This window comes from Myripristis murdjan, chromosome 18 (genome assembly GCF_902150065.1).
Source record: "Myripristis murdjan chromosome 18, fMyrMur1.1, whole genome shotgun sequence".
Taxonomy (NCBI): Eukaryota; Metazoa; Chordata; class Actinopteri; order Holocentriformes; family Holocentridae; genus Myripristis; species Myripristis murdjan.
In genome coordinates this window covers 14,232,591-14,255,680 of record NC_043997.1, presented here as the reverse complement: position 1 = coordinate 14,255,680, position 23,090 = coordinate 14,232,591, and positions in this window count along the sequence as shown.

Genomic DNA, 23,090 nt, shown 5'->3' with positions numbered 1-23,090 from the left:
CCTTTTTTTTTTCGCTGTGCCCAAATCCACTCCCCTTTTCGTGAAGTGACTGAGAAGAGTCACAAGGCGCATCCAGATTCCAGAAAGACCCGCCCCTACTCTGCCTCTGATTGGCTAACCTTAACTCCACCCTAACCGTAACCTTAACCAACCTAAACCAAGAGAGACAACAACTGGCAAGGAGCACTAGCCAAGCAGAGGCAGAGGAATCCAAGTGGGATAGTGCACCTGGATGTATAGACGACATGTTTGAAAAAAAAAAAAAGAAAGAAAACAAGCCAGCAGTTTTCGATGCACTTCGACAGTAAAGGCAATGATAAAACAGAGTGAAAAATTTGCACACTGACACAGTGGCAGTGCTACGGCAGAAAATAGCTCTTCCATTTTGGAAACCAGCTGCCTCATGAAAATGAAAGTGAAAGTGAAACTTAAACAATACATTACCGTATTGTCGTGCATCTTTGAGAACGATTTTCCAGCTTTGTGCCGTGTTTTCTGGTCTGTATCTACTTCCATTCAATGGAGCAGCAGCTCCGGTGCAGGCTACGATGTGGATGTACTGCTGTAGTGGATGTTTTTGTTGTTGAGGAACCACCCTTCATGTGTTCAGGCAGTCGCTGAAATGCATTCGTAGTTCTTTATCTTGGTGTACCAAATGAGCCTCATGATTATGCAGGAAGATGGTAATTAGCTAATTATTTCCCCCTGCAAATGGCCTCATACCTTGCCATGTTATCAAAAGCCCGTGTGATCAGAGGAGCATGGGGAGTCTCCTAAAATATTGAGTACAACTTGAAACCTCGTTAATAGCACATACATAATATCGGAATATGAGCTTCATAATGACAAAGTAGCACATTCAAGGGTACTGATCCATGGCTAATACTTTTTTTTTTCTATATAATGCTAATGCCATGTTTGCATTATTTGTAACGCCAAAGTAGAACAGTGTGTAAATGTATTGCGTATGATGAGGAAAAGTGGTTATTTCCTGCATTTCCAGCTGAAAAACATCACTACACTGGGCAGGCATAGCTGTTACAGTAAGATAAATGTCCACTAGTTCTAGTGTAGGCTACCTTATTCAAAAATTGCAGCCTGTCAGCTTTTATTCAAGCCTGTCTGTCAGTTGTTTTCTGGCTATACCGCTGTCATGTTGGAAACTTTTTTGAAAAATGGACAATTTTCTTGCTTTTTTTTTGGGGGGGGGGGGCTTTTTTTTTTTGTCTTTTTTTTGTCTTGGTCCACCTCCAGCCCTATTAAGGTTTTTAGCAGTGCTTTACCACGACCAAATGCTGCAGGAGAGCTGGAGTGTTGTGCAATTACCCAACCCGTCTAATGGTATCCCCACTCATGTATGGCCTAGTATAAGGCTATTTTCTCTTGGTGGTGACGAAGGGAAAATAGTGCACTGCAGTGGCCAGAGCCAGCCCACCGCACTGGTGAGCAAAAGAGCCGGAGCGCACACCGTCTACTGTAGATGTGATACAAATGGAGATAAAACCACAGGAACTCACTGCTGGATTAGGAGAAGTAATTTTCCACCCTGCTTTCTCAAGTTGTTGCAAAAGAACAAAATACAGGGCTTTGTTCCAAGACAAGATAAAACACACACACACACACACACACACACACACACACACACACACAAAGAAGGGAACTTGCCATAAATTTGTTGCTGGATAAAAATTAAACTAATACATTTCTGAATATGCAGTCTTCTGTATTTTAAAACATCAGCTTATGAATATGAATATGAGGTGGCAAGTGGTTTCCAATCAGAGTTTTTTTTTTTTTTTTTTTTTTTTTTTTTTGAATAAATCTTTTTCCTTACATTCTACTGGTAACATTGCTATCACATTTAGGCAATATTGCACCAACAGAATCCATTTAAACTCCGAATTTATCTCTATTTTTCCTGATACAGTGATACTACTGAGGACTCAATTTTAATTGGCTAGGAGGGTTTTTTTTTTTTTTTTTAATTTAAATGAAACTCCTCACTGAAATGTACTGATAAAGTGTTATCACCTCTGTAAATTAATGCACCAATAACTTTTGTCCGCCACTGCACCTCGAGGCTATTACTTAAAGTTACTAGTTAACTTGCAGGCAGACACATTGTTTTATTAGGCTGTCAGCCTCCATCTTGCAGCTCTATGGGAAGACACCAAGACACATAACAAACTAACAGTGTTATCACTGCAACATCTGAGCGGTCACACATTTTGTCTGGCCAGCACGCTCTAGCTTGCAGGCTGTTTGATAATTATGTTGACTGAGTTTGAAGACAATTAAATGGCTAACTAGTTCAATTTTGATTTTAAAACAGTATTAGCTGATTGCCACCTGTAGGCAATGCCATGTGGCAGAACTGCTTGCTAGCATAATATTTGCTTATTGGCTCATTATTGTTATGGGACGAGAAAAGGATTGTGCATATATTTGCTTTCTGCCATAAGCCTTGTGATGGTCGCTATGTTTCTGTTTCTGTGTCTCACATGAATTTCAGAAAATAGACCTTGATCTGGGAGGGAAAAAAGTATAAATATAATACGATCTGTTTCAGCCCCAAGGTTTTAACCTCAAAGTAATGGAATAAAAAGAAAAAATAAAAAGAGAGAGAGAAAGGATTAATTCAAAAGTTTGAATTTTTCATTTTCCCCTTGCAGAAAAAATCAATTCAACTTTAAAATCGCTTTAAAAGAAACATTGTAGTCTTAGTGTTCGGCTCACCCAATGATCAGTCTCTTTAGAAATAATTAACAGTGACAACAATTATTTCAGCGCTGACTTTAATTCATCATGAAACACAGGCTCACTGCAGCCCAGAGAGTCTAACAAAATGTTTGACACAGTAAAGGCCTGAGTGAGAAAACAAGACCCCAACTATTACGTTGTAATTATCGCAATGCTCCACACTGTCAGGCCTTGTAAGACTGAATATTATGCGTTGTTGTTTCACTTTTCTCATCTTGGGTGGCGGCAGGTCAGTGTGTTGTAAAGCTGTGTTCAAACGGTCGAGGCCATAGAAGTAACAAACTAGTCAGTTATAAAAAAAAAAAATGCAGTGCGATTTTCATTATTTGGACAATAGCACCGGTGTGAGTCATATATTATTTTAGGACTGTGAATACTTTGGTGAAGCTTTTAAACCTCTTCATCCCTGCTGGTCTCATCAGTGTCAACACAAATGCATGCTGTGTGGCCGAGCTTTGTTCACACCCACAGAAGTTTTATTTTAAATTCTACTGGAGATCCCAGGATACCAAATATGTCCTACTGAATCACAGGGACACGTATAAAACACTGCACAAGACTTCTGGATATTTTCTATTTAATGTAATGAATACTGTATATAGCATAGAAACATACATAACATAGAAAAAACTGTTATTTCTACTGTTAAAACTACTTAATTGGGACATGTAAGAGAAAATTACACAAAGAAAAGTTAACTCCTATTTTAATATTATCTTCTTAGTGGCTGGGCCCCTATTCTCAAGCTGTAGATGAAGCTTATCAGGGTGTCCCATTCAACATATCTTGTCATTATGTCTTGAATAGTGAATGTGCTTGTATTTTAACTGAATTGTGATTGGAGAAGATAGATAGATAGATAGATACTTTATTCATCCCGAAGGAAATTCACATTTCCTGAACTGAACTGGACTGAAATTGGAGGACTGAAAGAGCAGCAGCGGTCACAGCAAGTACAATTAAAATAACAGGAAAAAGCAAACATCTGTAAATGGACTCTGTATTTTGGTGTGTGTGTGTGTGTGTGTGTGTGTGAGAGAGAGAGTGTGTTAGCACTGGCCATGATCTTTTTTTTTTTTTTTTTTTTCCGGATATCTCCTCAGCCCCGCAGAGCTATCGTACTTAACTGGGGTTTCACCACACCCACTCGTGACCCCAGAGAATCCCCGACTGCAGTGGCAGCTTCCTCTGGGGCTTCCACTCTCTGCTACATCCACCCCCCTCCCTCCCCACCTCTGATCTCTGACCCCTCACACTCCAGCTCCTCATGCCCTCACAGCAGTCACCTGAAAACACTTTACTTTCGCTCCTCTGTTCTTTGCTTCAACCTTCTGGCTCTTTTTCCAGGAAGCCCATTGTAGCGGGCATGGGCTGTCTGGGCCGCACAGAAACTACCTTCTTCCTGCGCCGTGGGGCTTTCCTCAGCTGATGAGGTCAAGACCCCGAACAGTCAGCAGCTCTGGCTCATGTGGTGTTTGTTTACACTCAGAGTTTGGGGTTTATTCCCCTCTGTTGGGAAGTTTTTTCCCCTACTCTTCCCAACCTCTGCAACTCAGCAAGCCTGCATACATCTGTGTGTGTGAGTGTGAGTGTGTGTGTGTGTGTGTGTGTGTGTGTGTGCTCTCGCACTTGCCTGACCATGTCAAGCCTCAGCCCATTGATGTTGCTCAGCTTTCTCCACAGCCAAAGGAGCACACAGCTCCTCCAACATCCAACTGTCTGTATCCACTTCAAAGGCAGACGAGGCTAAGACAGCTGAGCTCAAACACCGGCGCAGCCTGGATACAGGCCTGCCTGTGGGTTCTCCCATTCAAAGACCCTGACCTGATTGTGGGTGTCTGTGGGTTTGAGAGAGAAATAGAATGGGCATGCTCAGCATTAACATGTGTGAAAAGCACATACCAGAGAAATAAGGTGTCAACAACATGAAACACATTTTTGAGCGTACTCGGGGTCAGGTGGAGGGCTGGATGAAGGGACAAAGGCAAGAGGACAGTCTGATAGTGTGAAGGTGATCTCCGAGGGGGTGGGGGAGGGGGGTATGAAGGATTCTCTTTCGATGGTGTGCTCGTGAAAAGTCAAAACTACCCCGCCCAGACCATCCCTGCACCTGATTGGATGAACACACAACCTGCTGCGATGTCCTTGCTTTTTGTGTTATAGTTGTCACTTTTAGAAACATGGTGGCTATTCGGAACAAAACACTGGCTTTCACCGCAACTATCCACTAAAATCATGTCAGGTGAGAAACAAGCCTTGCAGTTGCTAAATCTTGCATCATTTTTAATTAACACCTGCGATGCCAATTTTACACAGCTCTTCATGATGCTGATGAGCATCAGCATCAGTGCTTGCTGCCTGTGATTTGAATAAAGTTAATTCCAATTAATTTAATGCAAGTACAGAAATACTGACGTGCTGCACTGCTTGTGGAATGTCATTACAGCGCCTAGCTGTTGCCATGACTGGCAAGTGTGGAAACTGTTTCCCGTATGTAAATGTACCATTATGCCACGTCCAGCGTTGGACAGTGAAAGCATACAATTTGACAGCCGAGACTTTCAGTGTTCTCCATTATTTTCACCAGTTTGTATTTGTAACTTTTGGTAGAGGCACTATGTCGTCATTTGGCCACACAAACGACACCCTTGGGTTCGTTATCCGACTTCATTTTCCAAACATTTTTATTCGTATCTGGACTGTATTTATAAAACCATGCCAGGCACTCTTAAGCTTCTTTGCATATGCTTGTTTAGTGGAGACTTGTGCATTTCAGCTTTCTCACATGTACAGAAATGCTTTAAAAAACACTACCATATGGGCCCATTTTTTTCTTAAATAAAGTTGCATTTTCAAAAATATACATATCCAAGTGGGCCTGGCCTCGTGCACTTGCCACTTTTATCTACCTTGGATGATCCCTGCAGAAAGCCTGTTAACATTCAAAACAATAACAACAAAAAGTCAGTTTTCAAAGCATCTGAACAGTCTCTCTGCAGGAATCACTGGTATTGTTTGGGTTTTTAGTCATGTCATGTACTGCAATGTTTTGTGTAATAGAGCATTTTCTGCTCATATTCTGTATGCATATGCATATCCTTGAAGGGTAGTGTGTGTTTGTGTGTGTGTGTTTGTGCTCATGCCCAGGTGCATCTCCTTCTTTGCTAACAGATGTGCAGTTGTTAGCTTTAACTGGTTTCTTCTTGTCCCTCTGATTGTCCCCAAAGGCTATCAGGAGAGTGTAAGGTGCACATAGTCTCTCTCTCTCTCTCTCTCTCTCTCTCTCTCTCTCTCTCTCTCTCATACACACACACACACACACACACACACATACAGATACCACTGTTTGTACTCAGTGCTTGTGAGGGCATCTTCAGGCGGCCAGAGTCTCTGCTGACACACACCTCCTGACCCACCACATACTGCATCTGCCCTCAGAAACATAGCCAAGCAAAGTGAATTATTATTGGAAGATGCATGTGTATCAACAGCGTTACTCTCCACTTTGCCTTGTTGACATCCAAACAAGCCATTATTGAGTTCTTAATGGGATAAAAGGGAGCAAAATCCAATCAAAATGGCATTTTGAGTTACAGTGGCCCTGTTTCGTCTTACTCCTCCATAATAATTAACATTACGCTAAAGCCCCAGCAGACGAGGACCTTGTAATGAGGATAGTGAAGTAATGATATCCCATTATGACATGCAGATCCCTTGTTGAATGCCATGCCAGTGTTGCTGTGAGGTGGGCTCCTTCTCCAGAATACATACAGGCTGCAGGAGTTGAGTCCTTCATCCTCCTAAAGCTCAATTTAAAAATGTCAATATGACCAAAGGCACCAGTAAACACAATTGGTAATTGAAGTAGTAATCACATCCCACTAAGGGCCAGGTAACGTTCATCGCCGTGCTATTGAAATTGATTTTTGATGTTCAGGGGAGACAATGCCAAGGATATCAGCGCTCATGGGGAAAAAATGCAAGTGTGAGAGGTAGCCATAATGTGAGGTCACTTGGGTAATTCGTACACCAGTTCATTTGATTCTTTTGATGCTCTTTGTTAAGCGGCTAAAGGTGGACTAGAGTGGAGAAAAGCTGTTACTGAAGGAGGACAGCGATAGGAGAGATCAGCCATTTTTACAATGTCCTCTCAAGGGAAGAGCGGGGAAGCGTTGAACACCTGGACAAGACAGGTGTGTCTTGCTACTGGGAGCCTCAACACACACAGTCTGTGTCAGACCAAGGTTGCACAGAGGAGGACCCTAATATGGATCCAAAGAAAACTGACATGAAACTCTGTTGTCCTCTAATACAAGGTAATACAACCCTCCTCCACAAGCCAAGGAATAGGATAGGACCACTAAAATATGTAATTTCCCATTAAACCTATTTTTATTGCCATATTGGGCATATCATGAAACTGTGAGAATCTTAAGTTCTTTCCTGCAGAGAAGGTTATCAGCTGATTTCTCCTAAGGATTAAAAACCCTCACGCCAAAGAGTGGAGCAATCCAATCAGGACACAACCTCAGGTTTTATTTTTCCCGCCCCCATTTGATTGACTCCTCAACAGCAACTGTTATTGTTCGCCATGCTCAATGAACAGTAGTGACAGCATGTGTTTGCTCATTAGCACAGCAGTGGGCAATATAAATCCACTATTTTACTGAGAATTAGTCAACCAATTGAACATTATATCAGAAAAGGTGAGGGCTGGCAAAGCACTTCAAGTTGTTATGAAGAGGTACCTAACATTGGCATCAGCAACTCTCCTACTGCAAGCTTAAAGTGAGTTCTACAGCAATGCCACCCGACCTTGCTGGAATGTATTTCTGTAGAAAATGAAACCCCTAAAACTCCATTTTATTGTAGTTACTGACTTTTAGAAACCATCTAATCAAAATGAAGGTAGTACTCAAGAGTAGAAAAACATGTTTTTAACTGGGTTTACTCCTTTTTAGTGAATTAAATGAAAGAAAATAATCTATAATTTCAAAGGCATAATATACTTACATATGCTTAATATGCGCTTTATGGCTAATCTGTGACTAAATAATTTCAATTGAAACTGTGGTAGTTGGTGTTTGGTCCACTCAGGAGAAGAGACATTGCTGGTTCATGCTGGCAAACATGATTCACGATGGCTTGATCAAAAAGGATAGGTATTACAATCAAATTACACAAATCAACAGACTCCATATCACAGGAATGGTGTGGCTCTGGAGATGCAGCGGTTTCCTGGTAGTCAGAAGGCTCCTGGTTTGATTCCTAGTGTGTTCTTGATCAAGACAGTGAATCCCTAACTGCTCCTGATGGGTAGCTTGACATGTTGCATGGCAGCCACTGCCATCAGTGTGTGAATGTGTGTGTGAATAGGTGAATGTGAGGCAGATATGTAAAGCGCCCTGGACAGTAGACAAGAAAGGAGCTGTGGAAATTCAGTCCAATTACCATTTACCATAACTCCACTGTAGCCATTTTTAGACCATTTCAAGCCGTCTGTTTTTGACAGTGAAGCCTCCTTAGTGAACTGCTCATAGGTGTAATTACATGGTTCATCTTCTTTACTGGGTGGTTATAAGTGCAGGTGTACAGCAGCCCTGCCACTATGGGCACAGTGAGGCACTCAATGGCAAGTGTTAATATGTGACACTATTTAAGATGTTGAACTTTGCTACTAGATTAGTCTCCTCCCCAGCTCTTAAATGAGCTCATATAATTGGTCGTGCCTGCTGCAGCACTTCTATACTTCTACATCAATTATAAATCTATAGAGAAATGCAAAGGATGGGGACAAGAAAGTCCTTTTCGCTGTTTGGTTTACATGGCACGGTGATTTAAACAAGCCACCGGAGGAATTACATTTGATTTAGGAAGCCTGAATGTTTATTGTGGGTTTTTAGTCAGGAATGAACAAAATTAGGTATTCACATTTGAATACAGTCCCGAGTGTTCGGAAATAGAAAAAAAAATTACAATAGACTAGCATGAAAAGTAGAAGTGCCTGCTCACTGTTAATTCTCCATATTGTACTGTCCGACATTTCCAGATTGTTGCATATGCAAACGATTCACAATGCATTTCCATCTCTGGGAGTTTTGACCATGCCCAAGCTCCCCTTTCTGCTTATCCTTTAATAACACGGTTTTCGGCCTTTCACCATGCATGCCACTGCTGATAGCGTTCTGTTGGGTTTTATGTTCTGCGCCTTATCAGGTTGGGGGGATTCCACTGAGAAATGGGGGTATTGTTGGCACTGACCTCCCCAAAAGTCACACAGAAAGGAACTAAATTGAGCGGGGGCACATAGAAAGCTCCAAGGAGACCCCATTTGCAATTCAAAGACAAATTAGCAAATCAAACACTTTGTCATTGCCAAAGGAAATTGATGTTAAAAAATTGAGTGACAAGTGTTAAATATTGAAAACTTCCCTTAATCAACACATTGTCAAGTAAAAGGAAATAGCACTTGAGTGGAGGTAATATTCTGACCTTGGAGGATTTTCAAACGCAACATCATCTGCATTAAGAGAGATCTTGAGGTCATCAATGTCATTTCCAATCTGTGGAATGACTAGTCAGGATAAATCAAATTACAAAGATATCAATGACAACTGCCCTTGTACGACGTCAGCTCTTTCATCCGTATTTAGTTAAGTTTTCTGCAGTAATCAAGTGACAGGGGTCTCACAAAGTTGAAAGTGCTGTGAATGATAAATGAGGAGAATGTTAAGATTCAAGACACGGGTAGACGCTCAACTGTTTAGACAGGACATTGTCAGGCCCATCAGAGAGTATATCATCATGCATCAATCACACCATCTATCATCAGACACACTTAAACACACTTTCCTCCCAAAGGATGGAGGACATCTTCAAAAAAAAATCTTTTAACAGTCTGTTTGAGAGAGCATGCTTTTACGTCTAGTGTGCCTCTGCTGTCTTTATATTGCCGCGTGCGTTGTGTGTGATCGCTCACGTGTAACATCTTCCATGAACCGCCCGCCATCATCTCCACTAGGCTTTGACTGATGATGATGGAAACCCATGACTGTAACTCAGGTTCACCTCAGGATCCCAATCAGCAAAGACACAGACAGTGCAAGGAGTGAGCTATTGAGTAAGAGAGGGTGTGTGAAAGAGAGGGAGAGAGAGACACACACAGACAAAGAGAGAGAGAAAGAGAGAGAGAAAGAGGCAGCAGCTCCTCTTGTTAAATGAGCTCATGTCCACGCGGGCGACCTGTAATTATAGATAAAAGCCCTTTGCATCAGACCATCATCTGCATCATTGACTCCTCTGCTCTCACTTGGACTCTTAAATCACTTATCAAAAAGGAGCTGGCACAATTCCCCAGCTCCTTGTCTATGTTCGCTGCTTCTTACCAGACCTATTTTACATATGCTGAAAATACTTCATATCCACATACTATGAACGCTCCTACACCTTGACTCACCTTGGAAAAGTGTTTTTCGCCCCATCAAAGCCACTAATTTTGTTGAAAGAGTGATAGTATTAATGTCTCCTGGCATCACTCTCTATAATGGCAGAAAGACCCAGAGAGATGAAGATGGTGGGTGGGAAGTGTCTGTCTTTGCAAGTTTGTGTGTGTGTGTGTGTGTGTGTGTGTGTGTGTGTGTGTGTGTGCGGGTGTGCGTGCATGTGTGTGCACCCGCTTCCGCCCACATAACCCTTGCCAGATAATAATACTAGGAACAGGCACAGGCTCAGCAACACTCCTTCGCACCATATAGCACCCACCTCCCTCACCTGTAAACCAGCCCACTGGATCTTGTGTCACAGAAAAAAAAAATGTTTGAAAAGAAGTCTACCGTCTGAAGTGGAGATTGTTGTTACAGGGCCGCGGATCATAGCTGACAACCTGGCTAGCTGATGCGACTAGAGTAGCTATTAGCACATCTAAATGCAGTATTACAACCATTAACTGTTGTTTAGTTCAGTGGTATTTCACAAGATGCTCATTCCCTTGAGACTGTGGCTCAATCTGAGGTAATTGGCGAAGCTTTGATCCCAAGCACGCCAGCTTTGCATAAAAGGACGTCATAAACAAGAAAAGGAAAATTTTAACAGGGAGCAAAATTCAGAAAGGCAAGGGAAATGGAAAATAGATCACAAGTGATGCCTTGATAATACATTTGATTAATCAGTCATTTAACTGTGTCTGTATGCATGCGTTTGCGAGTGTATGGGTGTGTGGGCTTGTGTGTCTATTTTGATGTCTTCTGACAGTGTGTTTCCTTTGTTTCTGAGTGCTTTATCTGTTGTGAACAAATGGGATCCATTTTACTCGCGTGCCTTGTAATTAAACTTCTCGTGGGGGTTACTTAGTAAAACATTAAGTTACCACGAGTCGCCCATTGCTTTGCTGTAGTCTCGTGTGTCTGAGAGCGTTTTGCACAGTGATTTTAAGAAACAAAACAGATACCTTCTCATATCGGCGACTTGGCCTTTTCATGTTGTTTCAAAGACACTGCCTGCGATAAATGCCGGGCTGCATCCTCAAAGGACTTTAAAAGCCAGAGGGGAAAGGTCCAGGGCTTTGATCTGGCATTCTCCAAGTGTTTGTAGAAAGAAACGGGTGTGAGAGAGCATGCACCATTGACGTTATTGATGGGGACCAACCACATAACCCTCTGTGAAGCTGGATGCAAATGGTTAGGCTCCCCCTCAGTGCCTGCATGCTGCAGCCTCTTACTGTAGCAAGCCTCTTTAAGCAGTAAAACGTAACAGAGTGGTGGGCAAGCCGCTGTTTGAAGTGAAACACTCGATCAGCAGAGGGTGATGCTCAATAGAGTATGTGCCTATAACACCAGGGATGCTGTCTGGAATTTAGAGCTGAATGTCATTTAATACTTCAAATTAAATGAGCACTTCCCTCCACTTTACCAGCTAGTATAGAGAATTTTAAAGAAACTATCTGATTAAAATACCAAAAAACACTTACAGTTACCCCTGTGGCAGTCTCTCCATCCAGATGTGTGATTTGGTGAGGTTTCCAGTCTGTTAGGGTTAGGGTTAGGGTTAGTCTCTCCATCCAGATGTGTGACTTGGTGAGGTTTCCAGTCTGTTGTGGCCTTTCCCGTCTCCTCTCACCCCAGTACAAAATGTCTTTGCGCCAGTAGATTGTGGATTTTGCCAACTATCCGTATCGTTGTCTTTGGAAAGAACTGTTGCAGTTTTTTCACATTTACTTTGCCTTTTTGGCAAACTGTTCCTTTAATACCTTTCCTGGCCACCAACAAATATCCATATGCTACTGTTTGTCTGATGTGACATCGATAAATCTTTTTAGAATTACCTAGGCAAACAGTTTGTTGAATCATGAGGTTAATGTCGGATGGTAGCAAAAACAATGGCCCAGGCACATCCAAACAACTCTTTTGGAAGTTCACTAATCACATTGTAATTGCAGACATTGTGCGCACAGCATGAAAGCCCATCACAGAATGCATCATCTCTGCGTTGCATGGCAACAGCTGAGCCCAGGTAGCAGGTGTGAGCATTATTTTTTTCAGGAAGTGTGTAGCCCCGTGCTGGCATCCATAATGGAGCCGATCCTTCAGGGCTGCATGTGGATCTTTCAGCAGCTTCAGTCCTACACGCCGAGGTGCTTTCGCTAACACGGGGGTTAATGAAACCCCTGTGTTAACGAAGAGTTCTTATGTTGGCAGCTGCCAGATGGGAGCTGGGATGGTAGGATGGTTCACATCATAACATGATGTGGCAGGTGTTGTGTGGGGAGGATCCTGAGCACTTAATGTTATTGTAAGTGGGGAGGAAGGGGGTGCAGATAGAATGAGATGAAGCAATGGTTTTCAAATCCCTCTGGGGAGTAAAACTGTTACACACATTTTGCATCTCAAGATGGACTTTACGACTGTGTTTTTGTTTAACATCCTGTTGGTCTACACCCTTTAATACGTTCCTATTGACTTTGCAGTGGCTTTGAAATGCTTTAGTAATAGACCATAACTGTTTATATCCAATTTCTCTGAAATGGGATTCTTTGTCATTTTATTCAGTTTTGCTACACACTAAATTTAAGAGAAGAGCCTGTTCATACAGGGAGAGTCCACAATAACCGGGGTCATCATGTTATTCAAGTCATGGTCACAGTAAAGCCCTTTTCAGACATGCAGCCTGTCCCATTAATAAGCTGAGATAGGGATCTTGAATGAACACCAGCTGGTGTTGAAATATCACCAAATCATTTGTGCCATTTTCATGGTTCCAATACCAGTAACACACCAGTAGTTTTCTGTAATGACCATACACATATGTATGAACATGCCCTGACTCTACAGACAGGCACAACCTTAGATATAAGACCAATCATGCCTTGTAAAATAGCTTTGATATAAAAAAAAAAAAAAAAAAAAAAAAAAAAAACATGTGGAAAGGATATGATGAATGACAGATGTGGAAATAAGTGATCTCTTCAGCATGCAGGCAGATGAAAAGATCTGCCAGCAGAGTCTGTTAAGTTAAGGTGAAATCATAGGCCTGTTTTTGCACTGAAATGTTGCAAAAATGGTCACATGAGCCATTTAAAACACAGGAAGGTAAATACAGAAAAAGTTTTATTTTATAAAAATCATTATCAGATACATTTATTTTCAAGTAAAAAAAAAAACTCACAAATTGGTGTAGATCTTGTGTAAGCAAAACACTGTCACATACCATTAAAACTCTATTTTATTACAGCAGTGTTAAAACAGTTTGCAATATTTTCCTCCAAACAACATATATAATTACATGACAATCCTCCAGTGTTTCACTGACCCTGAAACCAAGTCAGAGCAGTGACAACCGTAGCGAAAGACTCCAACAATAAATACAACATTGTTAGTTCAGGGACACTCCACAGTTCCCTGTACTTATAACATCATGGCTCCATAAAGTGATCAGGTCAGTGTTAAACCGCCTCAGCTCACATTTAACTCTCTCTCAGCCTTTTCCCAGACTCCTCTTCAGGCAAGTTATTTCAGACACCAACTAATTCAATTCTGTGGATCTAATACTGTGTATGAAAGCCACTGCACAGACATAATTTAGCTGTTGCATGTATGAGAGTAATGTATAGCCGCCTCATTCTCCCCACTGTCAATATTTACACGGTAGACAGTGGTCAGCGTTCATCCTAGACCCTCTCTCCTAAGAGCTGCAGAGATTAATTTCCCCAAGGAAATTAGCTACTGATGCGCAGCAGTATAAATTTCTCGTGTATGGTGAATTGAATTACCCAGCCTCCATCAGTATTTACAGAGAAACATATATTTTATGGCCGTGCCAATTATAATATATTTTGAATTATGGAAGGTAGCTTCTTGGGGAGGGGGGAGGGTGCGCTGGTACAATTTATTGCCGGACCTGCCATTACATTGAGAAATGGGCAAGCCATTTGCATTCCATATGCATTTTCAATAACACATTTTATTCTATTTGGATAACACTCTAAATCAGGATTGAAGGGCTTTATGGTAAGGAGGCAGCTCTTTCAATTTGGAGTGGTCTCTAGACAGTAGGATGTGACAGTGACTTTCAGATGAATCTCTAGCATATGACAACCCATGTCTTTACATCTAATAATATGGGTGACTCATGGTCTGCATGCATGTGTGTGTGTGTGTGTGTGTGTGTACTTGTTACCATGGATATTACCATGTGCACAAGGCTGTAGATTAGCATCATATGGAGCAACACTAAGCTAATCTCCAATGCATTTAAATCTATACATAATAGATCAGAAAGTGGTGGTTTCAGTTGTTTGACTGAGTGCGTAAACTAATGGTGCCTACTGTGTATAGGCCCATCTGGACTCCCGTCATCAAAACAGAATAATTTTTTATCAGCATGTGCATGATACATGATACAACAATGCAATGGTTTATTAATAAATAAAGTGTTTTCCAGGAAATAAATGATACAAAAACATCAGGAAAAGTGTATATTGTATATAGGGATTATATACTATATACCCCTCTATGTGCACTATATACATTCAGTATTCGGCTAATTATTCTGAAACCCTATGCTACATGATGAACTTTGGTAAAGTTGACCTGTCAGTCCTGCTGCTCAGTGCCCTTCGCCGGTATTTCCCAGCCACTAATAAGGATACACTCCTCCAATCATATTACAGTAATTACGTTATGCTGTGATCTTAATCGGGAAAATGCAAATGGCTTTTAATGAAATTATTGTTTTCATGATTCACCCCTCTGTAGGGGATCTAATTAGTGGTAACGGGGTGTGTCAGAGGAATGCTCTTCCCTCCCCCCGTGAAGTTGGAGCAGATCCTTCATAGCCATAGACTGGGCTCAGTGCCCGGGCTGACGACTGGTACAACAGTGAATTTTGATGGCTTGAGTCTGCACAAGACACAACTGTAAGATTTTCCACCTTGTGATTGCAATTAATCATCGGAAGGCGAGTTGGAGAATACTTTGCTGTCTTGGAGTGATGTCAAACAATATTCTGTTTGAGTCAACTCAATTAATTTGGGCCATGCTCTCTTGGTCTTTTAAGGGCATGTTTTCTTTTCATGGACAGTGACATCTTGCAGTAATTTCTTACTGGAAATGAGACTAATCCCGACTTTTGACCAACTGCCCAGCAATCAAGTTTTTTATTCATAAAAAAAACAACAATAGTCAAGTTTTAATTCATAAAAAAACAATAATCAAGTTTTTCATTCATAAAAACTAACAATAATCAAGGTTTTCATTCATAAAGAAATAACAAAAATATGTAATAATTTATTCATTTATTTATTCATTTATGTTAAATCTCATTGTCAACATGGAAAATCAATCAACATCAACTACATAAAATAAAATAATATAAAAAACTGAATACAAAAATAAAATGTGCATGTGTTACAACTATTATTTTATTTATCTGTATTTAGTTCTATTAAAAATCAATGATATAACACCCTGACATTACAAGGAGTCAACATGAAATTAAATCAAATTAAACTGAATAAACAAATAGTCAAAATCCCAGTTTTCATATTACTAAACCAAATCAATAAACCAGTGGCGCAAATAGAAGATGTAAAATTGTAAAATCAACATTTTCTGAATTTCTTCTCACAGCTCCTGCTTAAACTTACTAATTGCCCAAAAAGAAAACAAAGAAAAAAGAAAAACAACTAAGGCCAACATCCTTAACTTTGCTGAATTGTGATCACAAACGTGTTGTCAGAGTCGGTAAAGTGCAGATGTACAAGAGAATATGGACAAAATGGTGTACAAAATGTCAAAAGGTCACAGGTTACATTGGAGCAGGAGCAGTCCAGGCCTAATCGGTGTCCTGCTGGAGATCCGGTGCCGCCGCGGCTCCGGCAGCGCTGCTAGTGATGCCACTTGATCTCTCGTCTCATCGCCAAGTTCCAATTTGTGGCGGGCTCCCTTGTGCACACAAAACAGAGCTCTTGCACATATTTGTTGATGTGTCTGGTGAATCGGACGACACAGACATATCAAAGGATTTGCCGTTTTCCCAGAATCCTGCAGCCATCTGCTCCCCCTCCTCAACCAAGATGCTCCAACTGGAACGTCCCAGCCGCTAAAAGCCCTGCATGCAGTGCACGGCATTCATCTGTGATTTATACTCTTTCACAACTGAGACATTGTGTTTGACTTTGAAAAAGATTTTTTTTTCTTTTTCGAGTGCAACTGCATGTTTATTTCATGCATTAGGTTGCTGTATGTGAAGATTGGCATGTTGACTGTAGGCACTTGAAAGGCTGTGAATTGGACAAGAATGTGAGCAATGCATTTGTTAACAGGAATAAGTTACATTTGGTCTCTGTCTCAGAAGGAAAGTATTTTAGTTTTAAATAAGATGGGCAAATGAAACAGAATAAACAGAATAGATAAATAATCTGTGAATCTCCTGAAAAAAAAAAACAGACTATAAAAAAGGTTAATTATTCATTAAATGCAGACAGAAACAGAATGACAGAAACTAATAACCAGCAGAAACTAAATGTCAAGTTAGGTAGGCTGTTGCTTATTATAGCCCATGCTTTTAAAAATGAACATCATTTTATAGCAGTAAAATCTTATTCAGTACTTTAAAGTAAACCATATACCCACCAATGCAGTAAAACAGCATCTAAGATGCCATAAAAATGCCATTATGTTGGTAAACAAGTCCACCACAATAAATTACAAAGTGTGTTGCAGTCACAAAAATACAGACCTATTGTTTAAATTTTAAAAGCTGGCAAAATAACCTATGAACTGGAAGGGAGCATTGTGAATAATTAATATCTCTACACCAAAATATGAACTGCCATGGAGCTAAGCTGCTTGTTCTGTAACATCCACACTTGACCTAAAAATGTTCCTAAAAAGCCTCTGATGGACATGTTAAATCCCCTAATTCTGCGTCCGGGTGACTTTTTCCTCCTTTCTCTGTCTTGTTACACTCCTTATAACTTCAGTGATGTTGGATTGCGTCCAGACCCTTATGACAACAATAGAAACTTGACCACTTCAAAATCTGGCTCACAGATGTCTCAGCGTGTGACCTTGTGTGAGAAGATGATTAAACATAGCCTTGAAGCGCCAACTGTAATGCAGCTTCTGTATGTTCATTTTACAGAGAGAAGCAGAGAATGCTTGTCTCTGTAGTATGTCTTTAGACTGTTTTCTTGGTGCACTTCAGTATAGGGCTGGTATGTTTGAAGGAGACTGTCCTCTGGCAAACAACAGCTACGATGTAATTGTCACTGCCAACATACTTCCATGCATCCTTTCTGTTATCGTCGATCTTAAGCAATAAATCCACTAGAGGGCATCTCAGAGTCAAAAGTTTCTGACAACAACAACATGGCAACGATGCAGGAGGTCGTAATAATGCACCTGCTACAAAGAGACAAAAGCGCAGGCAGCGGTGCAATATTATCAAAAATTTCTTCTTTGTGTCTCGCTCATGGACCGGTCTCTCTTGAACTATTGGCTACACTGCTGCCACGCTTTCCGGTGGTACTGCGCCGTTTCGTTCGTGTCCATCAGCTTTCTGAAAATGTGCACAAATACGGGCGAAATGAATGCAGAGCACAGATATGGGGCTCTGTCCATATCTGTTTTTCATGTTGAGTATAAATGAGGCTTTACAGGGCTGGAGCAGATGACCTATGTGGTCGTTTGGATCGAAGGACTTGATGGAGAGAAAAGAACAGCAGTTTTTTGGATGTTTGCCATGACTTAGTTTGAAATGTTTAACAGGACAATGTGCAGTAATATCAAATTCATCAACACTGTATAAGTCACATACATCACACTGCAAACTACACACATATTTAGGTCTAATTCAACAGCCTCTGCGTGTGTGTGTGTGTGTGTGCAGCCCTTTTGAGTGGGCAGGGTCCAGTCACTGTGTTGCTGTCAACATATGTAAATGTGACTCTTTATTAATGGGAGGGCAGTGGCTCTGCACCAGTGGCTGTCGATGTGTCGATGGGGGCCAAACCTCCCTCGTGTCAGGTCTGATTAGTGGTTTGTGCACCGGGGTCACTTCGGAGCCTCTGCTACTACAGAGGGGCACCCGGTGTTAAATGACAATGCTGCTCACCTTTCTCTGTTGACCTCGCTGAATGCACAAAAGGGGAGAAACGAAGGAGAAAAGAGGGAGATGTTCAAACAAGAGGGGAGGGACAGGGCAACTGGGCTGTGTCGGTGGATAAGAGTCAGAGAAAGATTAGAATATTAACTTGATGGTTATTAGGGCTTGGTGTTGGCAAGGACCTCTCGATACAATATGTATCACAATACATGGGTTATATATTGTAATACTGAACAGTTTTGATTAAAAATGGGTTTAAAATGCAACCTCTACTGCCTAAAACCTTGGCAGACTACTTACATACACAACATATTAAAGGATAAGTCAGGCAATAAATTGACTCAAAACATTTTCATTCCAGTTTCCCATTTCAAGAGAATTAGCACAATGCACTTACTTAACACAGTGCTTTAAAATGGCTATGTTCTCCCCATTCACTAAGGCTATCTGCATTGCTTTGAAATGTATGTGTCATTACACAAAATGAAGTGCATTAGTGATCCAAGTGGCTAGAGAGTCGATACAGTATGTGAGAAATAATCTTGCAATACTCAGCTGTATTGTCATATTTTTTTGGTATTATTTGATAGGGTTTTTTTTAATGTTTATGTGGTCCTTCCTTCATCGTGGGTGTCTGTATCCTTCCTATATCACAGCTTCACATGAAAATGGTTTTAAAAGAGTGAGTAATTTGATTAATAAGTGTGTGAAAGCCAATTTATCCGCATCTGTTTATAGAAATCCAGATTGCATGCTGTTTATGATATTACTGCATGAAAAGGAAAGGGATGTTGGCATTGCGACGTTGTCATTTTCGGGTCTAAAACGGCACCTGGGGCCACGCAGTGTCCCTCCAAATGCTCTGACACCAAGACAATAGCTGACAGCTTGGACGGGGAGTGTGACCATACACAGCTCTGATTGGAGGGCCAATAGAATAATCAAGTGTTTTAGCTCCTGTTCCAGAAGCGCTGTTTGTAACTCCACTCTAATTTACTTTCTTTCAAATGTGTGTGTGTGTGTGTGTGTGTGCGTGTGTGTGTGTGTGTGTGTGTTTTCCCCTAGCCTGTGATGAGTCAGGAAGCTTTTCACTGGAGATGAATGTTTTCCAAGATAGGATTGTTTTTTAATCATTCAGTCTGCTGTGGTTTGGGTTTCTTGGCTTTATCCCACTTTCATAGTTGACCTAGGAAAAAAAAAATCTTTATGAATGCATCAGAAGATCTTAATGTGAACATTTAAGAAGTTAAGCATAAGCCAAATCCAAAGTGCTCAGCGATCGGGAGGCAAAAAAAAAAAAAAAAAAGTGTGAAATTCTACAAAGTTGGACTGCTTTGTTTATTTCAAAAGCTTCCCTCTCTCTGGCAGGGATTTCTGAATGTGATCTTAATCTCTTTATTATCTTTGAAGGCATTTCACCTATAGGACCTTGTGAATAAGCCTAATCTGAGAAAAATAGCGAAATATTGAGTTCTGGCTGTGACTGATAAAACATGCTTTTTTGTTGCTGTGTTCCTTTCTCCCTTTTGAGGACAAACAGTCTCCTTTTAAGCAGCTAAAGAGCGCAAACCTTTAATCATGAGGCAAGGTGACCGCACATTCTGGTTATCAGGCTTTCTCAGCAATGCACCCGCCATGCACGCCCACGCATCTGCACGCACACACACACACGCACACACGCACGCACACCCATATACACTGATACATGCATGCTCAAACATTCACTCACACACTCGCCATAACCACAAATGCACAGCCTCACTCCCACACAGGCAGTGGAAAATGTTCACACAAATGCATATACAGTACCCTGACACACACACACACACACACACACACACACACACACACACACACTGACAGCAACTCCTCTAACAAATGCATGCATACACACACACCTGCCAAAAGCACACGCACACACACACACACACACACACACACACACACACAGGTTCTACATTGTTTTTTGTCAGAAACTTTGACTCTGCATGCCTCTCTTATTATACCACACAGTCACTCTGTCCTCAGCCCCATCCATCCATATACACCAGGAAACATGCAGGCACCTAAGATAATATTTCCTCCTGCACATTGAAATTCTTTAGATGGCAGTTCAATATTTCCCTTTCCTGCTCACTCACAGCATTTCAAAAGATTGTCCCCAAGTTCAGGAAGGGAAGGAAATTGCTTTTAAGGAGAGGTTTGGGGTTGAACATAAACATAGTGACGACTTTGATTTGACATTTTTTTGCCGGTTCTGCATATTTCTCTGTGAGGGAGCAAGCTGCATTTGGTCATAATCTATCTTATCAATTTCCTGTCCATATAAAGATAAAGTAGGGCTTGTAAAATGTTGATGTGTATATACTTTTAATAATCTGTGGAGTCTAGCGGGGACAGGATGACCCTAATAGGGACCATAAACTGCAAGGGTGATTTGTAGCATCATTCTTTGTCCATATTTCATGGCCAGCAGATGTTAGTGCTTTACACTGGCAAAGTATAAAACAATTCTCCTGCCTCCCTCTCTCTGTCTCTCTCCGAGATGTTCCCCACCTGTCATTCCAGCCAAGCAGCTGTAACAGCTGTGTGAAGGGAACTGAATCTGAAAAGTGAGTGGTGCTGAACCGCAACTCCCATCATGCCCCATCCCTCAGGAGGGTGACGCTTAATGGTGACCTCCTCCATACCTGGATTGTTTCTGTAGTTCCAGCACGTTCTCCCACCAGACTCCCACCTCCATATGGCATCTCAGCTTGGTACGGTTCCCCTGGGGAGCCAAAGGGCTCCCAGTTGGCAATTTCTAGACAAGAAAATCATGTTGGTTGAGTGTGCATGGCAGAGATGGAGACTGAAACTTTTTCCGAGACAGTTTGGAAAGCATGAGCTGGCAGCATATGTGTGAAAGAGGTCTGCTTTCTGTGGACAACATAATTTACCCTGAGGTGCCTGGAGGAACAGGGAAGAGAGGCTTTATCAGGATGAGTGAGAATGGGAATTAAAGCTGGGCCAATATGTTTTTTTTTTTTTTTTTTTTTTTAAGACCAAGGCCAGTTTTTTAGTTTTTTTAACTGAAGATTGCTGAGAGCCAATATTGTTTGCCGACATTCATATCCTCAAATTTGAAAATTACTATGCAAAATAAATAAATAAATAAATAAACAAGAAAACTATTTCCTGATTAAATCTCCTCATCATGAAATCTTTGAATAAACAAACTGAATAAAGACAGTACTTCAAATGCTAAATAATAGCAGAGCGGAGAATAGTCTTTTCATATCCTAAAGGGGAAAACATGGGCACATCAGTTTCTGATGTTCAAGAAAAGGCAGATATCGGTTCAATATATCGGTGAACTAACAAATTAGCATAACCTTAATGGAGGTCAGGTGGAGCATGTCCGTATCTATGTTTCTGTGTATGTGTGTTTTTAGTGCATCTGTCTGCATTTGTGCCGACACACAAAAGGGCACTGGATTTCGGAGGGGGTGGTGGGGTATCAGATGGGTGGCAGACTGGTGAAGTTGCTTTTTTTTTATGCTGACAGGGTCAGTAAGCTGTTTATCATTCCTGGCAAAACAAAGCCAGATTGTGAAATTATCAATTCAAATTCTGCTGTGGAGGGAGGAAGGTACAAGAGTGACAAACATGGGAGTCATGGTACTGACACATCAAGCTGCTGAAAAAGAAGAAATGGAGGTCATGAAATTTGCTTTTACTTTCTCCCAGTATGACACAGTGCACCCACTTATTGTATAGTTCTCCCTATTACATTAACATATACATTATAGGTGGGGTCACAGTATACAATGTGCATATGGATAACTGCACCAGAGTCAAACAGGTATAATAGTAATATTACTGATAATAACAATTTTCTCATTCACTCTTTTAAATTACAGACACAGAGCAAAGAGTAAATAAAACCAAGAGCAATGAAAGCAAGGTAAGAAAAAAAAATGAGGAGTCAAAATACTTGGTCCCACCAGCACAAGCTGAACAAAATTACAGAAAATACAAAATTTCTTCACACCCCATATTAAGCTTGCTAATTGAAAAAGGACTGACCTTTAGCAGGCTTTTAAACTAATATAGTTAGTTGCTTGAAGCACTGATTGTTGCTTGATATTTGTGTATGTATTTGTTTTTTCAGGCTACTTGACTATACGAAATACATTGTTTTTAATTGATTGCAATGTCTGTGAAATTTGGAGTACCGCTAAGAACAATAATTAACCAAAACCTAAAACTGCACTGCAGAATTTCTCTCTGAACAGGTCATTTAGTCTCATTTTAGTGGTAAAATCATGTTTTTTTTTTTCTTCAAACAAGTGAAAAAATCTGCCACTGGGATGAGATGGGATGAGCAGAAGGAGGCAGATCCACCCACTAGGATCAAGAAAATGACACTTGATCCAATAAAATTCTGGAAACAAGTTGATTAGTATTGGAAAAAAATGTGGGATTATCTCATCCCACTGGTAGATTTTCTGCCTTATTTGAAGAAAAACAAGATTTTAACACTGAATATGAAGACTAAATGACTTGATGAGCTAGAGATTTTATGCTTTGAGGACCTCCATAATTGTATTACATATCTTTAAAGTGAGAAGTGATTTGAGAGATGATATTGATTCAGGCAACCTAAGCTCCACAGGCAGACAAATCGAAATCTAGGAGCCCTGATGACAAAGGCCTGAACTCCTGTCGTTATTAATCTAGGCTGAAGA